The sequence below is a fragment of the Mesoplodon mirus genome, assembly GCF_964341445.2.
Source record: "Mesoplodon mirus genome assembly, chromosome: 1".
Taxonomy (NCBI): Eukaryota; Metazoa; Chordata; class Mammalia; order Artiodactyla; family Ziphiidae; genus Mesoplodon; species Mesoplodon mirus.
The window spans coordinates 213,218,034-213,231,214 of NC_138976.1; the positions used below are offsets into that span (position 1 = coordinate 213,218,034).

The following is a 13,181-nucleotide window of genomic DNA, read 5'->3' on the forward strand; positions in this document are numbered from 1 at the left end:
GGGGCAAGCTGCTCCATTAGCAGGTGGTGAGGAGGGGGTAACTGGGCACTTCAGCAGAACCTGTGTTGGACCCAGCAGAGAAGTGGCCAAGACAGAGGGAAAGTGTGGCGGTGGGGGGGGAGGTGAGGTGGGAGGTGAGGTGGGAGGTGGTAGGGGCCAGTGGGGGAGGGGGGCGGGGAGAAGTAGAGGAAGGTGAAGAAAGGGGAGGGAAAAGGGGAGGGACGGACAGGGTAGGGGAGAGAGGAAGAGGGCGGAGAGCCGGGCGGGGAGTAGGAGGAGGCAGGGGAGAGGGGGAGGGACGAGAGAGGAGGCGGGAAGGGGAGGAGGGGAGCAGAGGAGGGGCCTGCGCACCACCCCTTGCCCTCCCTCCCGCGCCGGCCTCCGCGCCCTCGCGCGCCGCAGCATCCCCGCGCCGCCTGGCCGCGCCGCCCCTCCGCGCCGGGCCTGAGAGCCGGCCGCCTCCGCCGCCGCCGCCGCCGCCGCCATTCCTACGCCCGCGCTCTCTGGGCCGGGCACCGCTGTTTCGCGCGGCCAGGACGCACCGCGCCAGGTAAGGGCCGGCGGGCAGAGGGAGGGCGCGGGCCGGGCAGGTGCGTGGGGGCGGCGAGACCCTCCCCGGGCCGGTCCCCAGAAGCCTCCCGGAGCCCCCGCCCCGAAGCCCCGTGACTCCTCCCGGACCCCCGGACCCTCACGGAGTCCCGTTCCCGGAGCTCCCTGACTCCTCCCCGGACCCCTCCCGGAGTCTCCACCCTGGACCCCCAGGACCCCTCCCCTGCTCGGCTCCCTCCCTGCCCCGGCGCGCAGGTGGGTCGGCGGCGCTGGGGGCTCGCGGCGCGTGGCCAACCCTGTCCGGGGGCGGGGGCGGCGCGTTCGGCCAGGCCCGCCGCTCCTGTCCACCCGGCCCCCGCCCCACTTTGGCCATTCGGGCCTGGCCAGGCCCCGCGGCTTCTATTTCTGTCTCTGAGGCCGCGGATCCTGGGCGCTGGACCCGGAGCCGCGTACTCAGACAGGTGGGGCAGGTCGGGGCCCTGGTGATGAATGCTGCAGGCCTCGGCTTCCTTTAGGGTTTTGGCTGCGTGATTCTAGAACAGCCAAGGAGAATCAGCAGCCTTAGCTCGGGGCTGCACCTGTTGCAGCCGCTTGGTGAGCTGCAGGAGGCTGAATCCACTGGGGTTTTGCCAGTGCAAACGTGGAAAGGAGAGTTGGGTCGTGGTGATCCTCTTCGTTTATTTGATTTAGTATTGGAGGTGGGGTGCAGGGGAGTCTGGAGGTGAGCAGTTCACCGAAAATGAGGCCTAGGCCTCATTGTCAAGGGCAGGGACCTGCCTTCTGGAGCGTTTGCCATGCGAAGTTGTTCTGCTTTTGATTTGAAAACCTCCCCTTATGTTGAGCACATACAGGACTTGGGAACTGTGGCCCAGTGCCTGGCTCCCCTATTCTGAGTCTATTCAAATCCACTAGGCGCCACCGAGCGGAAGTTTCCTTTCCAAGGGGTAAAGTGACATCGGTGACCTGTCACCTCATATCTGCCCCAGGCCTGCGGCCTGCCTTCTGGCTGCCTGGGGGCCGTTATTTGGGAATGTTTACTGTGTCCCAGAAACAGACTGCCTCGGCCAGTGCTGAGGCCAGTATTCTGGTAGAGATAATGCCCCGATTGTCACTTGAACCGTTGGTGTCTGTGCAGAACGTCTGCAAGAATAAAGAAGAATAAAGCAGGCCTGCTCTGAGTACTCCAGGCACCAGGTCCTACCAGGGATAAAACCTACAGGAATGAGGGGAGGGTGAGGGACACGCTGGGGTATTTCTGTGGACAAGGACTGTTCCCCCCAAGAGGCTGGACCTTCAGATTGAACAAAAAAGTGTTTGTACTACAACCAGCAGGTAAACCAAATAAAGAAATAAAAACTAATTGCTGGCACTGAGAGGCAGCCCTGCCCAGTTCCACTCTTGCACCGTGTTACAGGACCCCGAGCTGGCATGGGAACTGGCTGCCTTTGATTGTTGGAAAATGCAACCTTTCAGAGACCCTCCACTGGTAACCGGGGTGCTCTGGCAGGCTTGCTCAGGGTCCTGGCAGATGGTGCATCCACCCTGGCTCAGGAGTAGGGGGCAACGCCACACCACACAGCTGTCCAGTGGGTCTGGGGGCAGGGAGATGACCTTAATGACGTCATTCACTCGTGGTCTGTTCCCTGTGGGTCAGCCAAGGCGAGTTTCATCTCAAGTGCCTTCCCCACACCAGGCAGGGATGTCTAGGCCAGTGCTTGGGAGTGCACACTAATGGCTGGCTCTGAGTGATGGGGGAGGACCATCCGCTGGTGCCAGCACATAGCAAAATCAATAATGTGTTGCAGAGATCAATGGTTTTCTTGCTGGTCCTCTGTGCTTCTAGAGGGAGCCTGCGTCTCCCACACTGAGCATGGACAGGCCCAGGCTTCCCACCCCTCCCTCTGGGTTCCATTTCTGGTGGGGGGAGGGGGGGTTCGGCCGGGATGCTGGCCAGGAGCCTCTTCCTAACCCCTTGTTCTGTCTGACGAGCCTGGGGCCAGAGCTCTTGGGTTGGCACTTTGGACCCATGTTCCCTCCCCACCAGCAGGAGTCCCCAGTGTCCCTGGGTTAGGCCCCTGCTGCTGTGTAAATGAATTGGCTTTCTGATTGTTCCATAATTAACAGCAACCTTCCCCTCATGCTAAGAATTTGTGTGATCAAAAGAACTCCTGGGGGGGCTTCCCTGGTGACGCAGTGGTTGGGGGCCTGCCTGCCGATGCGGGGGACACGGGTTTGAGCCCCGGTCCGGGAAGATCCCACATGCCGCGGAGCGGCTGGGCCCGTGAGCCATGGCTGCTGAGCCTGCGCATCCGGAGCCTGTGCTCCGCAACGGGAGAGGCCACAACAGTGAGAGGCCCGCATACTGCAAAAAAAGAATTCCTGGGAAAGTGATGTGGCAGGTAGTTCCTCCCTGTGCCCCCAGTCCCCCATCCCCAGGCTCTTCTGAGAGTGACAGCAATGGCCAGTTAACTGTCCAGGCCTGTAGGGCGCTGCGGGGTGAAGCTGGCCATGTGTAAAAATATACACATGAACTTGCCATCAGTTGACTGTTGAGGGTGGTTGCTGGAAGAAAGATTACCGTCCTTCCTGGGGCTTGGCAGGTGCAGCCTCCCCAGCCCCACCTGTGCCACTGGGGCCCGTGGCCACTTGGGGATGTCTCGGGCGTCACCCGAGAGCAGGCCGGTCGGGCAGGCTCCCCTGTACTGGAGACTCACTCAGCACAACTCATGGCCGTTTCAGCCTGCCTGCTGTCAAGAGGTGATGTGGGGCAGTGGAGATTTATTAAGAGGAAATAACTGTTGATTCAGTCAAGTGGAGACAGCGTGTAAGTGGGCCTCGCCTGGAGCTGGGATGGCGTTTTTCGGTACGACAACTAAGCTGATCTTTGGGTTAGGCAAATTGACTCATCCCCATTCCTTGGAGTGGCTCACTTTCCAGCTGCCTGACCCTTCCCGAGTGCATGAACGTTTACCTGGCAGGGTAGTACCTGGGCCAGGCATCACAGCAGCCCAGGTGTCATTCCCCCATAACTGCCTTCCAGTGTGCCCTTGTGATCCTCCAGTGGGACAGGGTCCCTTATTTGCTGTGAAAGTCTGAAGATGCTGTCTGTGAAAGTAGAGACTACACCCCCACCCCCTCCCCACCTCGGTTGCTTCTGCATAGCAGCCGGGATTGCAGTCTTTGAACAAAATGCAGTCAACCTGCGTTTGACCCAAGAATCACTCCTTTCAAAAATTACGGTATTTATGAGATAGTTGGACATTTGTTGAGTGAATGATGATTTTAAAGGATAATTATATTCCTTAGGAACAGCACTGAGGTTACGTTGAAGCAATCTTTAGCCTTTAGTGATAGATACTGGAGTTATTTGCAGAGGAAATGATACAGCATTTGAGATCTGTTTCAGGTTAGCACGGGTGGGGGTGGGCTGCGGTGGTGGAGGGGCAGGATTGTCCATGGTTGGATGGTTGTTGGCTCTGGGTGACCGTACCTGAGAGTTCGTTATTCTGTTCAGGCCACTTCTGTGTATTTTTGAAATTCTTTATCATAAAAAAGTTAATAATCTAAGAATCCCATTCCCCCCCCCAGAATACCATATATTTCACTTTATGAAATAGCTGAGGGTTACTTTAAAAGAAGTGCCTATGTATTAAGTGAAAACACTGCTCCTTAGTGTAGACTGTATGGAACGACTCCTTTTGTGCATGTGTAGGTAATAAGGTGTAGAAGCATCTGGAAGGACAGACGCTGTGTATTGAACAGATGATGATGGAGTGCCACTGTGGATAAGTGGGACAGGCACTGCTCCAGGCTCTAAGGACATAGCTCCAAGCAAGAGTGACTGTCCAGCTAGCAACAGGGGTGGGAGGGAAGGATGTGTGTGTGCACGCGAGTGTGTGTGCTTGTGTGTTGAGGGAGGGTTGAGAAGGGGGAGGGCGGGAGGAGCAAGGGGACCCTGTCCTTTCAACCCCATGCACTTCTTTGTGGTTTGTTTCTTTTACAGTGGGATGATTTTTGTAATGATAACATGTATTTTTAAGAAGGGGTCTCCATTAAGGAATAGAATAGCCTATTTTAAATATTAAATTTCTAAACCTAAATTCTAAATGGGTTTGACTTGTAGGAATTCATGTTCCTACACAGCTTAATAACGGATGATGTGGCTTAAATGAGGCATTCAATGAATCGATAGTCACTGATGCTCTGAGTATGTGATCTGTGGGCCGTGAAAAAGAGACATTGATACCCTGACCTCGGCAATAGCGGAGACAAGACCCAAACCCTGAAAATTAAACAGCAACATCATCTCTCAATGGGGGCAGTAAGCTGAGGGACCATCCTGGTTCTGGGCCGTGGGATGGGGAAAGCCCTCAGCTCAGACCCACCATAGTCCTGTTTTCAGTGGAGAACCACCTTCCCTTCCATGGGACTTGGCCCAGAAACAAAAGCAAAGACGGTCCAGGGCCTTCGTGGGTGGATTTCCACTGCTAGTTGGATGACCTGCCCCTGTGGGGCTGTCCCACACATTTTTAGCAGTTGCTGTTTTTTCATTTAGTAGAGGGTATGTTAAGTCACTTTCATCTATACCAACAAAAAAGCATACAAATCCTATATCCACAAAGTAAGAAAGTACAAGTTCTCGGGGGTCCTAAGTTTTTTTTTTTTTTTTTTTTCTATTTTCCTGTCCTATTGCAAGAAATTTGAGTTGCTTAAGCACCAGAATATAATCTGCTTTGATCTAGCATTTGGGTGTTGTTTGGCTCTGATGCGTGTTTTGATTTTGTTTGCAAGGACACTACGTTCCCGGGGGCCTGCCTTGAATAAGGGCCTCAGCTGGACCCCACTTTGTTCTCACCATGTGTTTGGGAGTTTTGTTTGTCGTTGTTGTTTACTAGTATTTTCTGTGGCTGTGGGAGGGCACAGCCAGGCCTGCAGCAGGGTGGCTCTTCGCTAAGCCTGGGGTCTTGTCTGTGTGGCCATGAGCCGCCTGCCATCAGAACGGGCTGTAAATACACAGCCCATTTTCCCATTGAGATCAGACGTGTTCCTTGCATCTTAGTGCTTCCCAGAGGCCTTAGGGATCCTGCCCAAGTAGAGCTGTGCTGTCCGGGCATTCAGGGCACACAGGAGGTCTGTGTCCTTTGTGGGTGAGGTCCCGTTATTCATCTTTCTTGAAGTGAAGGAATTAGATACCTTTAAGCCCCCTTTCAACTCGCAGATTTGTCCACTTCATGGAGTCTCACCATTTCCCCCAGCAAATGTTTATTGAGCTCCAATTGCAGCAAGAAACCAAGAGACAGAAGACTCTGCCAACTTGGCACTTACGGTCAAGTAGCAGGTGATGGAAGGCTAAGGAGAAGTAATAAGTCAGAATGTCATGCATGGGGGCCATAGTGCTATTGCGGGGTCCAGGTGCTCAAGGGAGCCAGCAGTTTGCGGGAGTTTGAGATTTGAAATCAGGTGGCTGGTGGGCTGGCGGAGGAGGTGAGGAGTGACCCAGGGGGACATCCCAGCACACTGTAGCAAGACCAGGGGGCGGGTGAGGCTGGAGCGCAGGAGCAGCCCCATGCAGGTGGTGGGTCTGGCTAGATTCTGGTATGTTGTGAAGATGGAGCCAACAGGATGATTGGAGCAATAGAGGAGTCCAAGGTGACCCCGGGATTCTTGGCTCAGGCAACCTGAGGGATGGAGTGGGCATCATCCTGAGATGGACTCTCTGTGGGCAGAGCAGTTGTGGGGAATTCGGGAGGGCGGCTGGCTCTCCAGATAGTACCTGTGAGCTCCGTTGCTGTCCACGTGCTGGTGGTGAGGGGCTTTTCAGGCAAGTGAGGCTGGAGTTTGGGGGAGTGGCCTGGGCCCGGCAATCAACCTGGCTCCTGCCGGCACACAGGTGTGATTTTTAAAACTGAGTCAGCACAAGATGGCAGGAGAGTTGGATGGATGGAGGAGAGGAGAGGTCCAAAGTCAAGGGACCAAGAAGGAGTGCCACCAGGGCAGGAGAAAGCCAGAGGTGTCGGGGGCATCCAGGGGCCACGGGCAGATCATGCATGGGGAGGAGGGGCTGCCTGGCCAAGGAGTCCAGTGAGGCGAGGACTGAGAATTATCCTTGGAGAATTGACCTTAGCAACGTGGAGGTAGGTCATCAGTGTCCCGATGAGAGGTGTAGGGGAGTGGTGGGCGAGGAAAGGGGGAGAAGGAGAGCTCGGGACAGCAAGAGTCGGTAACTCTTTCGAGAATTTTGCTGTGAAGGGGGCGCTGAGAAATGGGGAGAAGCCGATGGGCATAAGGATTTGAGAGAAGGCTTATGTTTCAGGTTTCTGTCCTGAAGGGAAGGATGGAGCGGAGGGGAAGAGTGTTGAAGAAAGTGGGGTGGGGCCCTTGCCCAAGTCCTCCGATAGGGGCAGATGGGAGGCCAGCTGTTCCCCCGCAAGCAAACTTTCACTGGCTCTAGTGTGCACTGCCCCTCTGCTTGGCCCTGAGGTATGCAGACAGGGGAGAGGAGCCAGGGTCTCAGACAGTGGTTATGCAAGCTTGTGACACCAGAGCCTCTGAGTACGGCCGCGGGTGCCCAGGGGCAATGGAGCGCTCTTGGGTGGTGAGCACAGAAGGCCTGGAGAGCTGGGTTTGCTAGGCTCCTGGGCAAGGGGTGGATGCCCTCCTGGCTGAGAGGACACCTGTGCGGGGCAGGAGAAGGGCGGAGGGGGGCCAGGTCCACTGGCCTGATGGGCCTGGCCAGAAACAGAGGCTGAAAGTGGGGCTGTGTCCTCAGCCAGAATGTGAGCATTTCCCTCCTGATGTTAGCCTGGCATTTCCTATATATAGGCCCCGGCCACTAGCGAGGACCTGCGTGTTATCTGCAACACTGCCTTAATTCCATATCCACTGAACGCTGCGTGAATGAGAGAGAGAACCCGTGTGCAGGAGTGGTTCCTATGCCAGCGGCATCACATCCCCCGAACTTGCCACAAGTGCAGGTTTTCACCTCTACCCCGGACCCCCTGAATCAGAAGCTCTGTGTTTTCATAGGCCACCCAAGGCTGGGCTAAGCACAGCCTGCCCTTGTGGGCTGCACTCTGGAGGGCAGACAGGAGCACAGAGGCAGGGCTGTGGGCCTCACTCTGGACGTTCATTAGACTTGGGGTGTTTGCCTGTAGAAACAGTGTTTCATTAACCAGTATTATTGAGGCATAATTTATGTACAGTAAAAGGTACTGGTTTTTTTTTTTTTGCGGTACGCGGGCCTCTCACTGTTGTGGCCTCTCCCGTTACGGAGCACAGGCTCCGGACGCACAGGCCCAGCGGCCATGGCTCACGGGCCCAGCCGCTCCACGGCATGTGGGATCCTCCCGGACTGGGGCACGAACCCGTGTCCCCTGCATCGGCAGGTGGACTCTCAACCACTGCGCCACCAGGGAAGCCCCCAAAGGTACTGTTTTAAGTACCCTGTTCAGTGAGTTTTGACAAAGGTACACAGTTATGCAACCGCCAGGAGTGGGTGAACTCTGGCCTGCAGGTCAGGTGCACCTCACACATTCATGCACCCACACCATCCCTGGCCACTGTCAGCCGGAGATGAGCAGTTGCAGCAGAGATTGTTTCGCTTGTGAGCCCTCCCCAAGTTTCCTGTTGCCTCTTTGCATTCAGCCCTCCACCCAAGCAATCACTGATCTGCCGAAATTAGACTATTATGAGATTTGTTTCTTTAAGAGTTTCAAAATGGAAGCATGTATTGTAGACTCTGTGTCTAGCTTCTTTCCCTTGGCACGTTTTTGAAATTTGGTGGGTGTACCATGGTTTATTAATTAATTCACCCGTTGGTGGATGTTTGGATTGCTTCCTGTTCGAGGTTGTTGTGAATAAAAGTGCTGTGAGCTACAACTCAACACAAAAGGAAAAACAACCAGTTGAAACATGAGCGAACGTATTACATCTCCAAAGAAGCTAGACAAATGACAAATAAGCACATGAAAAGATGCTCAACATCATTAGTCACTAGGGAAGTGCAAATCCAAACCTCAGTGAGATACCACTTCCATCTCACCAGAATGGCTTTTATCAAAAAAAAAAGGGAAATAATAAGTGTTGGTGAGCAAATGGAGAAATTATAAATTTCATACATTGCTTTGAGAATGTAAAATGGTGGAGCAACTTTGGAAAACAGAGGTTCCTCCAAGAGTTAAATATAGAACTGTCATATGACCCAGCAATTCTACTCCTGGGTAAATACTCAAAAGAATTGAAAATAGATATTCAAACAAAAACTTGTTTACTGCTGTTCATAGCAGCACTATTCACAATTTGGGAACCAACCCAAATGCCTATTAGTGGATGAATGAATAAATAAATGTGGTCCCTCCAGACAATGGGATATTAGTTAGCTGGAAAAGGAATGAACTACTGATACGTGCTGCAACATGGATGACCCTTGAAAACATTATGCTAAGTAAAAATAGTCAGACATAAAAGTGCACATGTTGCATGATTCCATTTATACAAAATGTCCAGAATAGGCAAATCTACAGAGTCTGAAAGCAGATTAGTGGTTGCCAGGGCTTGGGGCAGGGGAGAATGGGAGCGACTGCTTCATATGTACGGGCTTTCCTTTGGAGCTGATGAAAATGTTCTGGAACTAGATAGGGGTGATGGTTGCATACCCTTTAAAATGGTTAAAGTAGTAAATTTTATGTTCTGTGTATTTTACCACTATAAAAAAAGATATAGGGCTTCCCTGGTGGCGCAGTGGTTGGGAGTCTGCCTGCCGATGCAGGGGACGCAGGTTCGTGCCCCGGTCCAGGAGGATCCCACATGCCTCGGAGCGGCTGGGCCCGTGAGCCATGGCCGCTGAGCCTGCGCGTCCGGAGCCTATGCTCGCAACGGGAGAGGCCACAACAGTGAGAGGCCCGTGTACCGCAAAAAAAAAAAAAAAAAAAAAAAGATATAAAAAATGCTATATTCATTCGTATGCACATCTGGGTGCAGACAGGTGTTTTCATTTCTCTTGAGTAACTACTTAACAGTAGAATTGTGGGGTTGTGGGGTAAGTGTATCTTGAACTTCATAAGAAACTGGCAAACTGTTTTCCAAAGTGGCTGTGTCACTTTACATCCCCACTGCTAATGTGCGAGCACAGTTATTTCACGTCCTTGCCAACACTTGCTGTTGTCAGTCTTTTTAATTTTAGCTATTCTAGCGGGAGTTGTTGTGCTGGATCATGGACATTCTAGTTGAGTATCTTTTCCTGTATTTAGTAGCTGTTTGTATTTATTCTTTTACGTTTTTGTTCAAATCTGCCGACGTTTAAATTGGGTTATTTGTCTTCATATATTTGAGTTCTAAGAGTCCTTTACATATCCTGGATTCAAGTTCTTTGTTAGATATTTGTATTGCAAATACTTTCTCTCAGTCTGTGGCTTACCTTTTTACTTTACTAATGATATCTCCTCGGGACTTCCCTGGTGGTCCAGTGGTTAAGAATCCGCCTTCCAATGCAGGGGACACAGGTTCGATCCCTGGCCAGGGAAGTAAGATCCCACACGCCGCGGGGCAACTAAGCCCGCGTGCCACAACTACAGAGCCCACACACTCTGGAGCCCGCACCACTACTAGAGAGAGGCCTGCATGCTGCAACGAAAGATCCTGCACATTGCAACTAAGACCCGACGCGGCCAAAAATTAGATGAGTAAATAAATATTAAAAAAATGATATCTCTCAAAGGACATACATTTTTAGTTTTAAGTCCAGTTATATCAATTATTTTTAGTAGTTTAGGCTTTTTGTGTCCTATTTAAGAAACTTTGCCTCGCCCATAGTCATAAAGATTTTCTCCTGTGTTTTCTTCTGAAAACATTACGGTTTTAGCTTTTATGTTTAGATCTGTTATCTATATTGAGTTACCTGTTAACTGGAAAGAGCTAAGAATTGAGGTTTATTGTTTTGAGTGTGGATAGCCAATTGTTCCAGTGCCATTTGTTAAAGAAACTATCCTTTCTCCACAGAATTATTGGCATCATGTTTGAAAAGTAATTGAGAATCTGTGTGGCTTTGTTTCAGGCTCAGTTCTGGTCTGTTTTGGCTTATTCACCATTGACCCTAGAACCATTCTGTATTCATGACTTTCTGTATAGTAATTCCTGAAGTCAGGTAGTGAGACTTCCAATTGTATTTCCTTTTCAAAATTGTGTTGTCTAGCCTAGATCCTTTGCATTTCTGTATAAATTTAAAATCAGCTTACCAGTCCTTCTACGAAAAAGCCTGCTTCGATTTTGACTGGGGTTACATTAACTCCTTAGATCAACTTGGGTAATGTAGACATTTTAACAATATTGAGCCTCAGTCAGTGGTCATGGACTATCTTTCCGTCTGTGTTTGCCTTCCTTCATTTTTCTTAGCAGTGATTTGTAGTAGTCACTGTAGGTCTTATACATATTTTATCAAATTTATTCATAAGTATTTTATGGTTTTGAATGTTATACATGGGTTTAAACGTTTTTTATTTTCTAATTGTTTATTATACTATAGAGAAATACAGTGGATTTTTTTATGGTTTATTCTATCACCTTTCTAAATTTACTTACTTGTTTGAGTAGCTTTTCTGTAGTCCTTCAAGATTTTTGCACCAAGATAATGACAGTTACAAATAGGGACCATTTTACTTCTGTCTTTCCAGTTCAAATGCTTTTTATTTCTTTTTCTTTTATTCCATTGTCTAGGATGTTTAACAGAAGTGGCGACAGTGGGCATTCTTACCTGTTCCCAATCTTAGGAAGAAAGAACTTGTCTTTTCATTAAATATGATGTTAGGTGAAGATTTTATGTAGATGCCTTTTCTTTTTATTTATTTATTTATTTTTGGCTGTGTTGGGTCTTCATTACTGCACGTGGGCTTTCTCTAGTTGCGGCCAGCGGGGGCTACTCTTCGTTGTGGTGTGTGGTTTTCTTATTGCAGTGGCTTCTCTTGTTGTGGAGCAGGGCCTCTAGGCGCACGGGCTTCAGTAGTTGTGGCAGGTGGGCTCAGTAGTTGTGGCACATGGGCTTATTTGCTCTGCAGCATGTGGGATCTTTCCGGACCAGGGCTCAAGCCTGTGTCCCCTGCACTGGCAGGTGGATTCTTAACCACTGCACCACCAGGGAAGTCCAATGCCTTTTTATTTTGAGGTTAAGGAAGTTTTCTAGTTTGCATGGAGTTTTTATCAGGACTGGACGTTGAATTTTGTTATATGCTTTTTTTCGGTATCTGTTGAGATAATCATATGGTTTTTCCTCTTTTTTTTTTCTTAGTAAATATGCTGAATTACATGAGTTAATTTTTGAATGTTAAACAACCTTGCATTCCTGGCACAAACCTCAGTTGGTCATGATGTATAATCCTTTTTATGTATTGCTGTATTCAATTTGCTACAATTCTGTTAAGGTTACTTATAACTACATTCATGAGGGATATTGTATTCTTTTCCTGTAATACCTCTGTCTGGTTTCTGTATCAGGGTAATGTTGGCCCCACACAATGATTTGGGGAGTGTTCCCTCTTCATTTATTATTATTTTAAGAGTTTGTGGGCTTTCCTGGTGGTGCAGTGGTTAAGAATCCGCCCGTCAATGCAGGGGACACAGGTTCAATCCCTGGTCCGGGAAGATCCCACATGCCGTGGAGCAGCTAAGCCCGTGTGCCACAACTACTGAGCCTGCGCTCTACAGCCCGCGAACCACAACTACTGAAGCCCGTGTGCCACAACTACTGAAGTCCGCGTGCCCAGAGCCCATGCTCCACAACAGGAGAAGCCACCGCAATGAGAAGCCCGCGCGCCGCAATGAAGAGTAGCTCCTGCTCGCCGCAGCTAGAGAAAGCCCGCATGCAGCAATGAAGACCCAATGCAGCCAAAAATAATAAATAAATAAAATAAATTTATTAAAAAAAGAAGGGTTTGTGTAGGATTGGCATTGTTTCTTCCTTAAATATTTGATAGAATTTATTAGTGAAGCTATCCTGGATTTTCTTTATGGGGAGGGTTTTAAATTATGAATTCAGTTTATTGATATAGGGCTATTAAGACTTTCTAATTCTTCTTTTTTATAAATTTATTTATTTATTTTTGGCTGTGTTGGGTCTTCGTTGCTGCAGGCGAATGAGGGCTACTCTCCGTTGCAGCGCGCGGGCTTCTCATTGAGGTGGCTTCTCTTGTTGCGGAACACGGGCTTCAGTAGTAGTACGTGGGCTCAGTAGTTGTGGTGTACAGGCTTAGTCGCTCCGCAGCATGTGGGATCTTCCCGGACCAGGGCTCGAACCCGTGTCTCCTGCATTGACAGTTGGATTCTTAACCACTGCGCCCCCAGGGAAGTCCCTCTATTTCTTTTTGAGTCAGTCCTGGTGATTTGTGTGTTTCAAGGAATCTGCTCATCTCACCTAAGTTGTCAAAGTGGTTGGCATAAAATTGTTTATAATATTCCTTTATGATCATTTTAATGTCTCTGGATTTGCATGATGTTCCCTCTTTCATTTCTGAGCCTGGGATTCTTTAAGAAAATAAACAAAATGAAACAAAACCCCAGTGTCTGTCCCCACACCTGCCCAGTTACATCAGAATCTTTTGGGGTGGGAGGGAGGGCATGGATCCATGGTTTTGACAACTGCTCAG

At 50.2% G+C, this 13,181-nt stretch overlaps 1 protein-coding gene across 3 annotated transcripts in view; it reads left to right on the forward strand.

Annotated features, from left to right (window-relative positions):
• Positions 1-464: 464 nt before the first annotated feature.
• SEMA4D (semaphorin 4D) overlaps positions 465-13,181 on the forward strand; it is a 122,836-nt gene continuing 110,119 nt past the window's right edge. For 2 of the 3 annotated variants that reach the window (XM_082618242.1, XM_082618239.1), the window contains exon 1: positions 465-550. The gene's annotated coding sequence lies outside the window, so the exon portion shown is untranslated. The remainder of the gene's footprint in view (positions 551-13,181) is intronic. The other variant, XM_082618241.1, reaches the window with a different exon arrangement.